The sequence below is a fragment of the Lucilia sericata genome, unplaced genomic scaffold (genome assembly GCF_015586225.1).
Source record: "Lucilia sericata isolate MDLA Ls3-8-SP2 unplaced genomic scaffold, ASM1558622v1 Contig001160F_arrow, whole genome shotgun sequence".
In the NCBI taxonomy this organism is placed as follows: domain Eukaryota; kingdom Metazoa; phylum Arthropoda; class Insecta; order Diptera; family Calliphoridae; genus Lucilia; species Lucilia sericata.
In genome coordinates, this window is record NW_023995130.1 from 2,893 (window position 1) to 19,393 (window position 16,501).

Here is a 16,501-nt window from a genome sequence, read left to right on the forward strand (position 1 = left end):
ATTTAAAGCTTTTTTCTAAAATATATTTAAAAATATATTTTCTAAAGAAAGCTTTCTTAGAATTTTGTATATCCGATAAAGTATTTTGAAAGGAGATATTTTCTTAAAAAGCTTTTGTTAAAAACATGGAGAAGCTTTTGAAAAGTATTACAAACAAATATTTGCATTAAAGCTTTTTTGAAAAATTGCTATTCAAGATAAGTTTTTTAGAAGATTTTTGATAAAAATATTTTTAAAAGCTCACATAAAGCTTTTCATATTATGATTTTTATAAAAAGCATTTTCTTAACAAACTATTGAGAAACTTTTTCAAAAAGTTTGTAAAAGCTTTTTAATAAAATTTGTTTAATTGAATCTTGAAAATTTTTCTTAAAAAAGCTTTTTGGACAAACATAGAAAAGCTTTAGAAAAATACTAAAAACAATTCTAAAAAGCTTTATAAGAATATGCAATTTAAGAAAAAGCTTTTGGGTAGAACTTTTAATCATAAAGTTTTCAAGCTTTTTATGAAAAGCATTTTCTTAATAAACAATTGAGAAACTTTTTCAAAAACTTTTTAATAAAAATTTGTTTAATTGAATCTTGAAAATTTTTCTTAAAAAAAGCTTTTTGGACAAATATAGAAAAGCTTTAGAAAAATACTAAAAACAATTCTAAAAAGCTTTATAAGAATATGCTATTTAAGAAAAAGCTTTTGGGTAGAACTTTTTATCATAAAGTTTTCACAGCTTTCTTATTAAGAAAACGTTTAACATTAAGTTTTAAAGCATTTTCTAAAATATATATTTTCTAAAGAAAGATGTCATAGAATTTTTTTTAAAAACCTGGAAAATCATTAGAAAAATTAAAAAAAAAAAATTCTAAAAAGCTTTATAAGAATATGCTGTTTAGCTTTTTCGGTTGAAGTTTAAATCATAAAGCTTTTTCTAATGTACACTCTTGCATCAAAAGCTTTATAGAAATTTGTTTAATAACATTTTCTAAAAGTTTCCTTCACAAGCTTTTATTGTTGATCAAGCCTTTTAATAAAAAAAGCTTTTCAAATGAGTTTTTCAATAAAACTATTGTCAAAACTTTGGCCTCTAGAAGCTTTATGCAACCAAAAAGCTTTCATAAGTTTTTCTATTATTAATATGAAGCTTTCATTCAAAATTCACTTCAACAATAATTTCCCGAATTCTGCGTTACACTATCGCCGACACATAAACTGATACCCTCTATTATTTACACACAAATGTATAGCAATAAATACTCTTCTTCTCGCTGTCTTCTTCTCATTTGTTACAGTTATTAAATGCACAAATATTGCGTAACATACAAACATTAAGTAAAATAACTACTTGCCCTCATCAATATAGGTTTTCATCAGCACTTACCTTACGTTCCTGTTCATCTTTCGCTGAATGACCACCGCTGACATTGTTATTTTCACCGTCGCCATCTAGAGGAGTTGGTGTTGTTGGGATATCACATTCTTCTGTTGGTGGCACAACGCAACGCAATGAATGCCTATCGAAGACAAGCATGGCTGGGCAACGTTGTAAACGTGGATAACCACCCTGACATTGCCAATAACGATTGCATGATTTACCCAAAGGAACATTACCATTAGCATCCTCATTGCAAAGAGCTGCAGTGTGTTTGTGATAAAATTGTGAGATGAGGATGTGGATGATGATGGTGATGACGATGACATGGTTACATAGTTATGTGTTTTTTTTTATTGTTAATGGCATTTTATTCATGGACGGTTGCATAAGACAAACACACAGTAGGCAGGAATGTTATGAAAAAAAATAAAAAGAAATGGAAAAGACAAAAAATATAAGAAATTGAAAAATGTGTTTATATAAAATTTACATAAATCATGGAATATTTTCAGGTATGAGTAGCTGGCACAAGTTACTTGATTCTTGCTACAAATTGTCGGGAGTTGTACAAAAATAATATTTTAAGATTTTATTTATTTGTTGATGGTTTTCTTTTTCGCAGACTTGTTAACAAACAAGACGTATACTTAATATTTAATATAAATATTCAATAATCATACGCAACGTAGTACTGTCTGGTGTTTAAAAGTAGCTTAAGGATAAAAATAGCAAATAAATTAAATAAAATTGTCAATAATTTTCTATATTAAGAAAATTTATGGAAAACTTTCTATAAACAGGAAATTTAATGAAAATTTCCCATAAAATTTTAAATTTATCCAAAAATGTCTATCAAACATCTCAAATAGCAATTAGTATTTAACCTTTAAATAAGTTTATTTATAAGTAATTCAATAAATATCTCAACAAAAACTATATTTAACTAAATGCCATTCAATTAACAAGCCACAACTGTGAAAAAATCAATAGTGAACAAAGATTTATCTAAATACAATTAAAATAAATTAAATCAAACAAATCAAAGTAAGTTTAAATAACAGCTACAAACACATTAGATCCAAATCCACAAAGAAGAAGTGTAATACTTACGATGTTTCTGACAACCATCGACATTTTCAGGCCAATCGCAGCTGTGAGCATTCTCATTGTAGAGTAAACCACCAATGCAAACTGTTCAGTTGCTGTACCATTCCAACAAGTCCAATAACGTGTGCATGATGTTTCATGACCAAATATACCATACAACCAGTCGCAATGTTCTGTGGAAATGGGACCATCTGTTGATTAAAAAAAAAACGAAAAATTAAAAAACACACTGAAAAAACTCATCATGTAGCCAAACAGAACTTTTTGAATTAATAAAAACCACTGCTATACAATTTCAAAACTACACATTTATGGGGACAACACACACTCATATGTACATAATCACTGTAAAATACTCGCAACATGTTGCCTGTTTATGCTTGGATACGTGCATATAGAGATTAAATGCCAGCTTAATGTGCATCCAAAGAATATTGAATGCAGAGCAAGTACAAAACAAGAGCCACTAAAGCACCTTCTACTTGTGGAAAACCATGGTTAAACAATTAATGCATATGTATCGGTTGCATCATAGATGTGTCCAGGTAAATGGATTTGTGTGTTTTTTTTTCTGTATTTCAAAAATAACATCACTTTTGTTATTGCAAGTAGGGTTTTTTATGGACAATACCTACAACAAAATATTTTATGGTCCAGACTATAACCAGCAGTTAACAATTGAACATACTATATAGTACCTAGTCTCTAGTCCTAAGTTCCGACAAAAGTCAGTAGTATAAACTATAGTCTACAGTCCATACTATACTCCATAGTACAGACTATCGTATATAGACCAGGCTACAGTGTTAGTCCAGACTAAAGTCTATAGTCCAGATTACAGCCTACAGTCCAGACTACAGCCCAGTCTATAGTCTACAGTCCAGACTATATTCCATTGTCTACAGTCCAGACTATAGTCCATTGTCTGCAGTCCAGACTATAGTCTACAGTCTACAGCCCAGACTATAGTCTACAGTCCAAACTATAGTCTACAGCCCAGACAATAGTTTACACCCAGACTATAGTCTATAATCAACAGTTCAGACTATAGTCTACAGTCCAGACTATAGTCTATAGCCCAGCTACGTCTACAGCCCAGACTATACTCTATAGTCCAGACTATACTCTATAGTCCAGACTATACTCTATAGTCCAGACTATACTCTATAGTCCAGACTATACTCTATAGTCCAGACTATACTCTATAGTCCAGACTATAGACTATATATATATAGACATATTCCATTGTCTACAGTCCAGACTATAGTCCATTGTCTGCAGTCCAGACTATAGTCTACAGTCTACAGCCCAGACTATAGTCTACAGTCCAAACTATAGTCTACACCCAGACATAGTTTACACCCCAGACTATAGTCTATAATCAACAGTTCACTATTAGTCTACAGTCCAGTATCGTCTGGGCATAGACTATAGTCTGGACTGTAGACTATAGTCTGAACTGTTGATTATAGACTATAGTCTGGGGTGTAAAACTATTGTCTGGGTGTAGACTATAGTTTGGACTGTAGACTATAGTCTGGGCTGTAGACTGTAGACTATAGTCTGGACTGCAGACAATGGACTATAGTCTGGACTGTAGACAATGGAATATAGTCTATATATATATAGTCTATAGTCTGGACTATAGAGTATAGTCTGGACTATAGAGTATAGTCTGGACTATAGAGTATAGCTCTGGACTATAGAGTATAGTCTGGACTATAGAGTATAGTCGGACTATATAGTATAGTCTGGGCTGTAGACTGTAGTCTGGGCTATAGACTATGTCTGGACTGTAGACTATAGTCTGAACTGTTGATTATAGACTATAGTCTGGGGTGTAACTATTGTCTGGGCTGTAGACTATAGTTTGGACTGTAGACTATAGTCTGGGCTGGAGACTGTAGACTATAGTCTGGACTGCAGACAATGGACTATAGTCTGGGACTGTAGACAATGGAATATAGTCTGGACTGTAGACTATGACTGGGCTGTAGTCTGGACTGTAGGCTGTAATCTGGACTAAGACTTTAGTCTGGACTATACACTGTAGCCTGGTCTATATACGATAGTCTGTACTATGAGTATAGTATGGACTGTAGACTATAGTTTATACTACTGACTTTTGTCGGAACTTAGGACTAGAGACTAGGTACTATATAGTATGTTCAATTGTCTTAACTGCTGGTTATAGTCTGGACCATAAAATATTTTGTTGTAGGTATTGTCCATATAAAAAACCCTACTTGCAATAACAAAAGTGATGTTATTTTTGAAATACAGAAAAAAAAAACACACAAATCCATTTACCTGGACACATCTTATGATGCAACCGATACATATGCATTAATTGTTTAACCATGGTTTTCCACAAGTAGAAGGTGCTTTAGTGGCTCTTGTTTTGTACTTGCTCTGGCATTCAATATTCTTTGGATGCACATTAGCTGGCATTTAATCTCTATATGCACGTATCCAAGCATAACAGGCAACATGTTGCGAGTATTTTACAGTGATTATGTACATATGAGTGTGTGTTGTCCCCATTAAATGTGTAGTTTTGAAATTGTATAGCAGTGGTTTTTATTAATTCAAAAAGTTCTGTTTGGCTACATGATGAGTTTTTTTCAGTGTGTTTTTTAATTTTCGTTTTTTTTTTTTAATCAACAGATTGTCCCATTTCCACAGAACATTGCGACTGGTTGTATGGTATATTTGGTCATGAAACATCATGCACACGTATTGGACTTGTTGGAATGGTACAGCAACTGAACAGTTATGCATTGGTGGTTTACTCTACAATGAGAATGCTCACAGCTGCGATTGGCCTGAAAATGTCGATGGTTGTCAGAAACATCGTAGTATTACACTTCTTCTTTGTGGATTTGGATCTAATGTGTTTGTAGCTGTTATTTAAACTTACTTTGATTTGTTTGATTTAATTTATTTTAATGTAATTAGATAAATCTTTGTTCACTATTGATTTTTTCACAGTTGTGGCTTGTTAATTGAATGGCATTTAGTTAAATATAGTTTTTGTTGAGATATTTATTGAATTACTTATAAATAAACTTATTTAAAGGTTAAATACTAATTGCTATTTGAGATGTGTTTGATAGACATTTTTGGATAAATTTAAAATTTTATGGGAAATTTTCATTAAATTTCCTGTTTATAGAAAGTTTTCCATAAATTTTCTTAATATAGAAAAATTATTGACAATTTTATTTAATTTATTTGCTATTTTTATCCTTAAGCTACTTTTTAAACACCAGGACAGTACTACGTTGCGTATGATATTGAATATTTATATTAAATATTAAGTATACGTCTTGTTTGTTAACAAGTCTGCGAACAAAGAAAACCATCAACAAATAAATAAATCTTAAAATATTATTTTTGTACAACTCCCGACAATTTGTAGCAAGAATCAAGTAACTTGTGCCAGCTACTCATACCTGAAAATATTTCCATGATTTATGTAAATTTTATATAAACACATTTTTCAATTTCTTATATTTTTTGTCTTTTCCACTTTTCTTTTTATTTTTTTTCATAACATTCCTGCCTACTGTGTGTTTGTCTTATGCAACCGTCCATGAATAAAATGCCATTAACAATAACAAAAAAAACACATAACTATGTAACCATGTCATCGTCATCACCATCATCATCCACATCCTCATCTCACAATTTTATCACAAACACACTGCAGCTCTTTGCAATGAGGATGCTAATGGTAATGTTCCTTTGGGTAAATCATGCAATCGTTATTGGCAATGTCAGGGTGGTTATCCACGTTACAACGTTGCCCAGCCATGCTTGTCTTCGATAGGCATTCATTGCGTTGCGTTGTGCCACCAACAGAAGAATGTGATATCCCAACAACACCAACTCCTCTAGATGGCGACGGTGAAAATAACAATGTCAGCGGTGGTCATTCAGCGAAAGATGAACAGGAACGTAAGGTAAGTGCATGAAAACCTATATTGATGAGGGCAAGTAGTTATTTTACTTAATGTTTGTATGTTACGCAATATTTGTGCATTTAATAACTGTAACAAATGAGAAGAAGACAGCGAGAAGAAGAGTATTTATTGCTATACATTGTGTGTAAATAATAGAGGGTATCAGTTTATGTGTCGGCGATTAGTGTAACGCAGAATTCGGGAAATTTATTTTGAAGTGAATTTTGAATGAAAGCTTCATATTAATAATAGAAAAACTTATGAAAGCTTTTTGGTTGCATAAAGCTTCTAGAGGCCAAAGTTTTGACATAGTTTTATTGAAAAACTCATTTGAAAAGCTTTTTTTATTAAAAGGCTTGATCAACAATAAAAGCTTGTGAAGGAAACTTTTAGAAAATGTTTATTAAACAAATTTCTATAAAGCTTTTTGATGCAAAGAGTGTACATTAGAAAAAGCTTTATGATTTAAACTTCAACCGAAAAAGCTAAACAGCATATTCTTATAAAGCTTTTTAGAATTTTTTTTTTAATTTTTCTAATGATTTTCCAGGTTTTACAAAAAATTCTATGACATCTTTCTTAGAAAATATATATTTTAGAAAATGCTTTAAAACTTAATGTTAAACGTTTTCTTAATAAGAAAGCTTGAAAACTTTATGATAAAAAGTTCTACCCAAAAGCTTTTTCTTAAATAGCATATTCTTATAAAGCTTTTTAGAATTGTTTTTAGTATTTTTCTAAAGCTTTTCTATATTTGTCCAAAAAGCTTTTTTAAGAAAAATTTTCAAGATTCAATTAAACAAATTTTTATTAAAAAGTTTTTGAAAAAGTTTCTCAATTGTTTATTAAGAAAATGCTTTTCATAAAAAGCTTGAAAACTTTATGATTAAAAGTTCTACCCAAAAAGCTTTTTCTTAAATTGCATATTCTTATAAAGCTTTTTAGAATTGTTTTTAGTATTTTTCTAAAGCTTTTCTATGTTTGTCCAAAAAGCTTTTTTAAGAAAAATTTTCAAGATTCAATTAAACAAATTTTTATTAAAAAGCTTTTTACAAACTTTTTTGAAAAGTTTCTCAATAGTTTGTTAAGAAAATGCTTTTTATAAAAATCATAATATGAAAAGCTTTATGTGAGCTTTTTAAAAATATTTTTATCAAAAATCTTCTAAAAAACTTATCTTGAATAGCAATTTTTCAAAAAAGCTTTAATGCAATATTTTGTTTGTAATACTTTTCAAAAGCTTCTCCATGTTTTTAACAAAAGCTTTTAAGAAAATATCTCCTTTCAAAATACTTTATCGGATATACAAAATTCTAAGAAAGCTTTCTTTAGAAAATATATTTTTAAATATATTTTAGAAAAAAGCTTTAAATGTTTTTATACTACAAAGCTTTATAAAAAGCTTGAAAACTTTATTATTTAAACTTCAATCGAATAAGTATTTTCTTATAAAGCTTTGATTATGTTTTAGTTGTTTTATCTAAAAACCTTGTGCGAAAAAGCTTCTAAAAAGCCTTCTTAAAAAAACTTTTATTAAAGGTTCATTAATGCGTTTAATAACAAAGTTTTAAAAGCTTTTTTAGAAATTTTTTTTTTGAAGAATATTCTAATAAAAAGTAGCTGTTTTAAAGCTTTTTCATAAAAAGCTTTTTTGAAAAAGAAAATCTATTTAAAATCTATTTATGAAAAAGTTTCTGAAAACCTTTTTATGAACATGTTCTGGCAAAATTGTTTTAAAAAAGCTTTTATTAAATGCATTAAATGGAAAATCTCCTTTAAAAAGCTTTTTATGAAAAATCTTTAAACAACTTTTTATGAAGAAGCTTTAAAATTGCTTTTTTGAAAAAGTTTTGAGAAAGATTTTATGAAAAAGCTTTTTATGAAAAAGCTTTAAAACTGCTTTTATGAAAAGGCTTTAAAACAGCTTTTTATGAAAAAGCTTTAAAACAGCTTTTTATGAAAAACTTTTAAGAAAGCTTTTTATGAAAAAGCTTTAAAACATATTTTATGAAAAAGCTTTAAGAAAGCTTTTATGAAAATGCTTATGAAAAAGCTTTAAAAAAAAGCTTTAAAAAAAAAGCTTTTTATTAAAAATCTTCTAAACCACGTTGTATGAAAAAGTTTCTTAAAAGCTTTTTTGAAAGAACTCTTATATGCAGAAATATTTTTATTTAAAAAAACGTCTATAAAGCTTTTGTGATATAAATAGAAAATAGTTTTTAACGGAAAATATTCTCCTAAATGCTGTTTTGTTAATTGTAGCATTTTAATACACTATTTCTCTTACACCCTGTAAATTTCTTCTCTTCATTATACAGTCTTGTCCACCCCTTCCCCCGCAAACAATACCATACACCCGCCGACATTTTTGCATATTTGTTTTTTTGTTAAGTGTTTGATTTATGTTTTTCTGTTTTCTGGTTAAATTTCATTTTTATACCTCGGACTATTAATAATTCATTCTATTAGAAATATTTCAACGTACAGCAAGCCACCCTCTCCAGATTTTGACTTGAACAAAGTACAGGACTATTTGAAATAAAAGAATACATTTAAGAAGGGGTAACAGGTTGTGGGCATTTTCTCTTTAATGTCTGCTTAGTAGAGAATACAAATTTACATATTCCTAAAATTGTTTTGTGATTAATTGTTTGCTGTTGGTATTTTTTTTTTTCAAATGGCCTTGTTTTTTCGGTTATTGTTTAATGATGATGGTTGGTTGGTGCGTGTTTTTTTGTTTGTTCTATTATTGTTGCCTATTTTGTTTAACAAATTTATAGGTTTGTATAGTTAAATACATATGTATGTATGTCTGTCTGTCCGCCCAATTTGCTTTACAAAAGGTTTTCTTTTGTTACTTACGCTTTAATGCAGTCTAATGAAAAATGTTGTGGCCAACTTTAAGGAAATTAAGTCGGAAATAAAGAGTTATTTACCTTTCTTTGTTTTTGTAAGGGCGTTTTAGGGTTTTTGTTTAAAGGCTGTTTTAAGTATTACTAACAGTTTTTAAATGATGTGTTGAAAGAATTTAGAACACGATTTTTTATTTTCGTCGAAATACAAACTGTTGATATTACGTCCTTAAGGTTTGTATTGTAAAGTTTTGATTAATTTTTTTATTCAAAAACTTTTGTTACAACCATTCCTCGAGATACGAGTATATCAAACATAATTATGAACTTAAAATTTCTATTCGGGGAGTTCAGGTGTATGGGGGCTAGTTCAAATATTGGACCGATGTTACCCATTTACAATAAGATTCGTCCCTAAGACAGTAGAAGATCATGTACCAAATTTTATTGAATTATCTTCAAAATTGTGATCTGTAGTTAGATTAAAGGTTTACATGGACGGACGGACAGACGGGCGGTCAGACGGACGGACCGGACAGACAGACAGATGGACGGACATAGCTAAATCGACTCAGAAATGATTCTAAGACGATTGGTATACTTTAAGCCGGGTATAGAAACAATATTATTGTGCGTTACAAACATCAGCACAAACCTAATATACCCTCCCCACTAAAGTGTTGTAAGCTATAAAATCCAAAAGTGGAGTTAATTACTTTCACAACTAAGCCTTGATCATTTAATTTTAAACAATTTCTTGTTTTTTTTTTCTCCAATACTTTTACAAACTGACACAAGCAAAGTTTTACATTGTAACAAAATCTCAAATAAACAAGAAATTTTAACTTTTAATCACTTTTTCATAAATGGCGGAAACTAGAAATAACAAAAATGTATTTTTCAACTAAAATGCAACACAGAACATCATTAAAAAGTTGAAGTTTTTATTTCATTTGTTTTGAGAAACTAAAACGTCACTTTTTTGTTGTGCAAAAGTTTCAAATGCAAATGATAAAAGACAAACGCTTAAAGATACGTTTAAGCTTAAAAAAAAAACAACACAAAGTGATGAGAAAGGATTAATAACACAAAGTTAAATAAATCATTATTTTTCAATGAAAATCCAGTTTTGTGAAATTTAGAGGAAATAAAGGAAAAAATGAGAAATAAAAAAAGTTATAAAAGCAGGGGAAAAACTTAATGAAAATTCATAAAAGGAGACTTTTTGGCAATTTTCGTTCTTCAAAGGTACTTTTGAAGTTTAGCATATACATAGATCCCAGATTAAGGGAGAACCTATAAAATGGACTTTTTGGTACTTTTTGTTCTTCAAATGGTACTTTTTTTCTATAGCACTGAGTCCAGATGCATGGAATTAAGCATATAGAGTCCGGATTAAGTGAGGACCTAGACATAAGGACTTATTGGTACTTTTTCGTTCTTCAAAAGGTAATTTTAAAATTTTCTATAATATTGAACACAGAAGCATATCATTAGGCATGAAGAGCCCGGAGTAAATGAGAATATATGTATAAAAGGGGACTTATTGGTACTTCATCATACTTCGACTGGTACTCTGTTAAGTTTTCTATAAAATTGAACCAAACATGAAATTTTGCATTTAGAGACTGGAGTAAATGAGAATTTATAAAAGGGGACTTTGTGGCACTTTATCGTACTTTGATTGGTACTCTTTTGAGTTTTCCATAAAATTAACCTAGAAACATAAAAATAAACATGTAGAGCGCTGAGTAAAGAAGAATCTATAACAGTGGACTTTTTGGTACTTTATCCTTGGTACTTTTTGGTTCATTCCTTGAATTTTTGTATAATATTAAGCAAGTAGAGTTCGGATTAAGTGATGAACTATAAAAAGTTACTTTTTGGTACTTTTTCGTTCTTCAAAAGGTACTCTTCGAATTCTCTATAATTTTAAACCTAGAAACATGAAATTGAGCACGGAGTTAGTGAGAACACATAAAAAGAGGACTTTTTGGTACTTTTTTCTTTTTTCAAAAAGTACTTTTGTGAATTTTAAAATATTGATCCTAGAAACAACTTCCTAGTACTTTTTGAGTTTTCTTATATAATGATCATAGAAACATAAAACTAAGCAATCAGGCCAACGAGTGAATAAAAACTTAAGCTGAAGTATTTTTGTCACTTTTTCGTTCTTTAACTGGTACTTTTTGAATGCTCTATAATTTCGAACTTAGGATCATGAAATTATATGAAAAAAGGTCTTTTGGTACTTTTTCGTACTTCAACAATAATAATAATAAGTTTATTCCATTACGACGACGGTAGCGAAGCACACTGGGTATAGCTAGTTTTCTATAAAAAGGTGGTGAATTTAAAATAAAAAAAGATAAATTTGATATAAAGTAAAATTTTTTTAAAAAGGGAAATTTACGAAAATTTTCTATAAAAAAGAAAAAAATATTTCGAAAATTTTCTAAAAAAGAGAAAATTTCGAACATTTTCTGTGAAAAGAGAAAATTTCTGTAAAAAACGACAATATTTCTTAAATTTTTTGTAAAAAGAAAAAAAAATTGTTTAAAAGAGAAATGTTTCTATAAAAAGAAACAATTTTTTATAAAAATTAGAAATTTTCGAAAATGTTTTATATAAAGAGAAAACGGAATATTTAGTGTAAATGTAAAAAGTTATAAATACAGCAAGTGACGATAAGAGTGTATATAAATAATGATAAAAGCTTTAAATTGACGATATATATGCAAATAACGCACATACATATACTGCAACAACTATGACGGCAACATTATCTTAATAAATCGGCGGCACCCAAAGTCAACAGACTCCGAGAAAGTTGCATGAGAAACAAAAAAATTTTATACAAAAACCAAGCCCATTATAACAAAAAATTGCAATCAAATGGATTCTTGTTTTTAGATTAAATTCAAAAGTATTCAATTCCCCTTATGTCGATCACTTATTTAAAGTCAACTCTACCAGCAGCAGCAACAATCACCTAGAATGACATAATATGATGAAATGTTGCATAAAGCAACAACGTAAAACAAGAAACTTAAGCAGCTCTATAAGCAAGGAAAAACGTACTCCAAAGCAAAACTTCTCAAACAATACAGAAAAAAAGCCCCTTAGTCGTAACATTGTTCATATTTATGTTTCAACGAATGTGTACGTGTTGTAGCAATATGAATAAAATACTCCTACTGCCACAATCTGTTGAAAGTTAAGCAGAGTGTTATTGTTGTATGTATAAATGTATGCATAGAGAATGAAACTTTATTGCTAACGGCATACAAAGAAATTTATCTTTTAGAGAGTTTGTGCTTGCAACTGAAGTTTCAAAAGGTGCAGCCAGTCGTATGCAAATAAAAAACTCAACAAACCTGAAAAGGTGAAAGTGTATTTATTTAGTACAAACTTGTGACTTAAGGATGTCATTATTTAAAATCCTATTAGTTGTAGAACAATCAAAAGATTTAGGGTACGTTGCTGTACAGACGGTACTACTGGTAAAATGACAATGAAGTGAATAAACGTTTGGTCTACAACATATACAGGGTTATTAAAAAAGTGAAGTGAAACATTTTCAAACATTTTTCTATCATAAAGAAAATGTTCGACAAATTTCTATTCTTTCACAAAAATTCTATTTTTAATAGAAAATTTTCCAAAAATTTCTAATTTTAATAGAAAATTTTCCAAAAATATCTAATTTTAATAGAAAATTTTCGGAAAATTTCTAATTTTAATAGAAAATTTTTGGAAAATTTCTAATTTTAATAGAAAATTTTCGGAAAATTTATATTTTTTATAGAAAATTTTCGGAAAATTTCTATTTTAATAGAAAATTTTCGGAAAATTTCTATTTTTAATAGAAAATTTTCGGAAAATTTCTATTTTTAATAGAAAATTTTCGGAAAATTTCTATTTTTAATAGAAAATTTTCGGAAAATTTCTATTTTTAATAGAAAATTTTCGGAAAATTTCTATTTTTAATAGAAAATTTTCGGAAAATTTCTATTTTTAATAGAAAATTTTCGGAAAATTTCTATTTTTAATAGAAAATTTCTAATTTTAATAGAAAATTTTCGGAAAATTTCTAATTTTAATACAAAAAAATTTCTATTCTACAGAAAATTTTCGGAAAATTTAGATTTTCTATAGAAAATTTTCAGAAAATTTATATTTTTTATAGAAAATTTGCGGAAAATTTCTATTTTTTATACAAAATTTGCGGAAAAATTCTATTTTTTATACAAAATTTGCGGAAAAATTCTATTTTTTATAGAAAATTTGCGGAAAAATTTTATTTTTTATAGAAAATTTGCGGAAGAATTCTATTTTTTATAGAAAATTTGCGGAAAATTAATATTTTTTATAGAAAATTTTCAGAAAATTTATATTTTTTATAGAAAATTTTCGGAAAATTTCTATTTTCTATAGAAAATTTTCTATTTTTTATAGAAACATTTACAAAAATATTCTCTTATTAAAGAACCTTTTTTTTTTTTGCTTGTGCAACCATCAAACTCTAAACGAACCACAGGAAGTTTATCTTACTTCAGTTGCTGCCATACTTGCAGCAAATATGTAGTTGACAATGAAGTAAATACTGTACGGGTACGAGTTACAGTAGTTATATGACAGTGTTTGTGGCATCTTTTAAATTGAAGAATTGCTTCGGTAACTACTACTACTACATGGCTGTTACTGCTCTATTACAAGGAACAAGGTTGAAAAATACAATCTTAAGCTTCTGAAGACATAATGATGCTGATAAGATGTCAATGTTGTTGTAGTCTATGGAGAATGTTGTCGTTCTTGTTGTTGCCATAGTGACATTGCTGGCAGTGTGGCAGTATTTGGCTTTAATGAATAATGAGCAAAAAAAAGAAAGCTATATGTTAAAGTCAAGGCAAATGATAATGCAAAAGACCAAAACAATAATGATGATGGTAATGATGGGAAGGAGAATGTTGGTGATGACTTTAATGTTCCCAACCCAACCCAAGTCAATTAACTAACCAATCATCTATAATAATGACATTAGAAACATCAATTCTCTATTGTAATCTTAACAAATACAAAGGAAATTTTCTAACATTTTCCGCTTCCTTCTTCTGGTAAACGTTATAATAGTCTTGCTTTTATTGAAGCTAAACTTGTCAATATAACAAAAAAATAGCATCAGCAACAGACAACATTTTAATAACGATTAATGTTGTCTGCAGTAGAATTCTATTACTTTTGCACAACCAGCAACAACCTGGTTTAAACATTTGCCATAGACAAAAACTCAAAAACTGTTGCTTTTGAAAGAAATACTATTTAATGTCATTTTATACCAACACAATCTACAAAGTCACTAACAAATTGTATGCTGCACATTCACTGCACTGCAACAACTTGTTCTAACTAATAGAACACACAAGTATACCGAAAAAAAGGAGATGATAGTAAAAAAAAAACAACAATTTCACTCAGCATGTAGTCATCAATAACTGACTTAACCTCTCAAGATACTTTTAGTATTAGCAAATCAATTGCATGTGAAATAGTTCAAACAATTGATGTTGCTGTTGTTGCCTTTGCTGCCTGCCACAGATGTCGTTGCTGCTATACTACTTACAGCTCTAGCTGTTTGCTCTAAAAACGTAACACACAAAAAGTTGTAAATAAATTCATAGTTTACTGCAGCAGCATGTGGCCGGTGCTGTTGGTTTAAAGAGTTTTGAACAACAACACCAACTCATGCAACACCGAAAGACCCCGATAACAACAGTATTATATAGGCACCAACACCGACACCTATGTGTATATGCCAAATAACAAATGAGTTTTGTTATTCAATATGTTGAAAATATTGTAGTCATTGTGTTTTACTTTGTAATTTACTTATTTTCTCCTCTACCTCTACCAATTGCTTGAGTTTGAATGTTCTATTGCATGCAGTTTGTTTAGATGTTGCATGTTGATATTTGCCACTTGAAATGTCTATTTTTATTATTGTTGTAGTAGAAAATTGTAAAGTTGTTAGATTTAGACAGCTGAAACAAAATAGAGTTATACATGGCATGGTTAACAGCTCAATCAATGTTGGAATTTTTCAAATTCTAAAAATTAACATTTGCAATTGGATGTGTATTGGGAAAATATGTTAAAATTAATCATTACTTTAATGGAAATTGAAAAGCAGTTTAAAGATATTTGTTATACATATGGAAAATTTAAAAAAAAATGTTTTTAGCAAACCAGCAATAGAGGTCACGAGCAGCAATTTCAGCAGATGTGAGATGATCACGAATTTGGCATCTCACTTATGAACTTACATTATGAAGGACTTGATGAAAAGTATCAATCATTGAGGGCAAATTAGAAATTCTTGGTAGCCAAAATCCTTAACTAAATAACCTTTAAAAAGTTTGAAGTCTTTCACAGGAAGGGTGATTTTGAAGGCTCCATAATCTAATTCAGTAGTATGGCATATTTCGCTTCTAAGTCTGTCATCTTCAGTCCCGACAATTAGTTTTTGGTATAACTTTTTTTTCTCCTTTTATAGAAAATTATTACAAATTTTTCTTTTTATAGAGAACTACTGAATATTTCTCTTTTTATAGAAAATGATTGAACATCATTTCGACACTTCTTTTTTGTAGATCATTTTTAGTAAATGATCTTTTTTACTAAAAATTGTTTGACAATTTTTTCCTTTTCATAGAAAATTTTTTAAAGATTTCTCTTTTTGATAAAATAATTACGAGAATTTTCTTTCTTCTCAAGAAAATATTGGAAAAAATTTACTTTTTCAAGAAAATTTTCGAAAACTTTATATTTTAGACAAGATTTGCAAACAGTTTTGTTTTTATAGAAGATTTTCGATATTTTATAAATATTAAATATCGTTTTATAGAAAATTCACAAAAATTTTCTTTTTTTATACAAAATATTCCTAATATTCCTTTTTAATAGAAAATATTTGGAAGTTTTTCTCTTTAAGAAAATTTCCGTTACAAAAAATTTTAGGAAATTGCTATTTTTTATAGAAAATTGTTTTCTTTTATAGAAAATTTTCCAAATTTTCTTTTATTGAAAATTTTCCAAAATTTTTATAGAAAATTTTTTAAAATTTTCTTATTCTTATAGAAAATTTTTCAAAGCTTTCTTATTCTTATAGAAAATTTTTCAAAGTTTTCTCATTCTTATAGAAAATATT

At 28.8% G+C, this 16,501-nt stretch overlaps 2 pseudogenes; one reads left to right on the forward strand and one right to left on the reverse strand.

The window, feature by feature from the left end:
• Positions 1 to 1,349: 1,349 nt before the first annotated feature.
• On the reverse strand, positions 1,350 to 4,839 carry LOC119610336 (annotated as a pseudogene).
• A 251-nt stretch (positions 4,840 to 5,090) lies between these two features.
• Positions 5,091 to 16,501, forward strand: part of LOC119610338 — a 38,417-nt pseudogene continuing 27,006 nt past the window's right edge.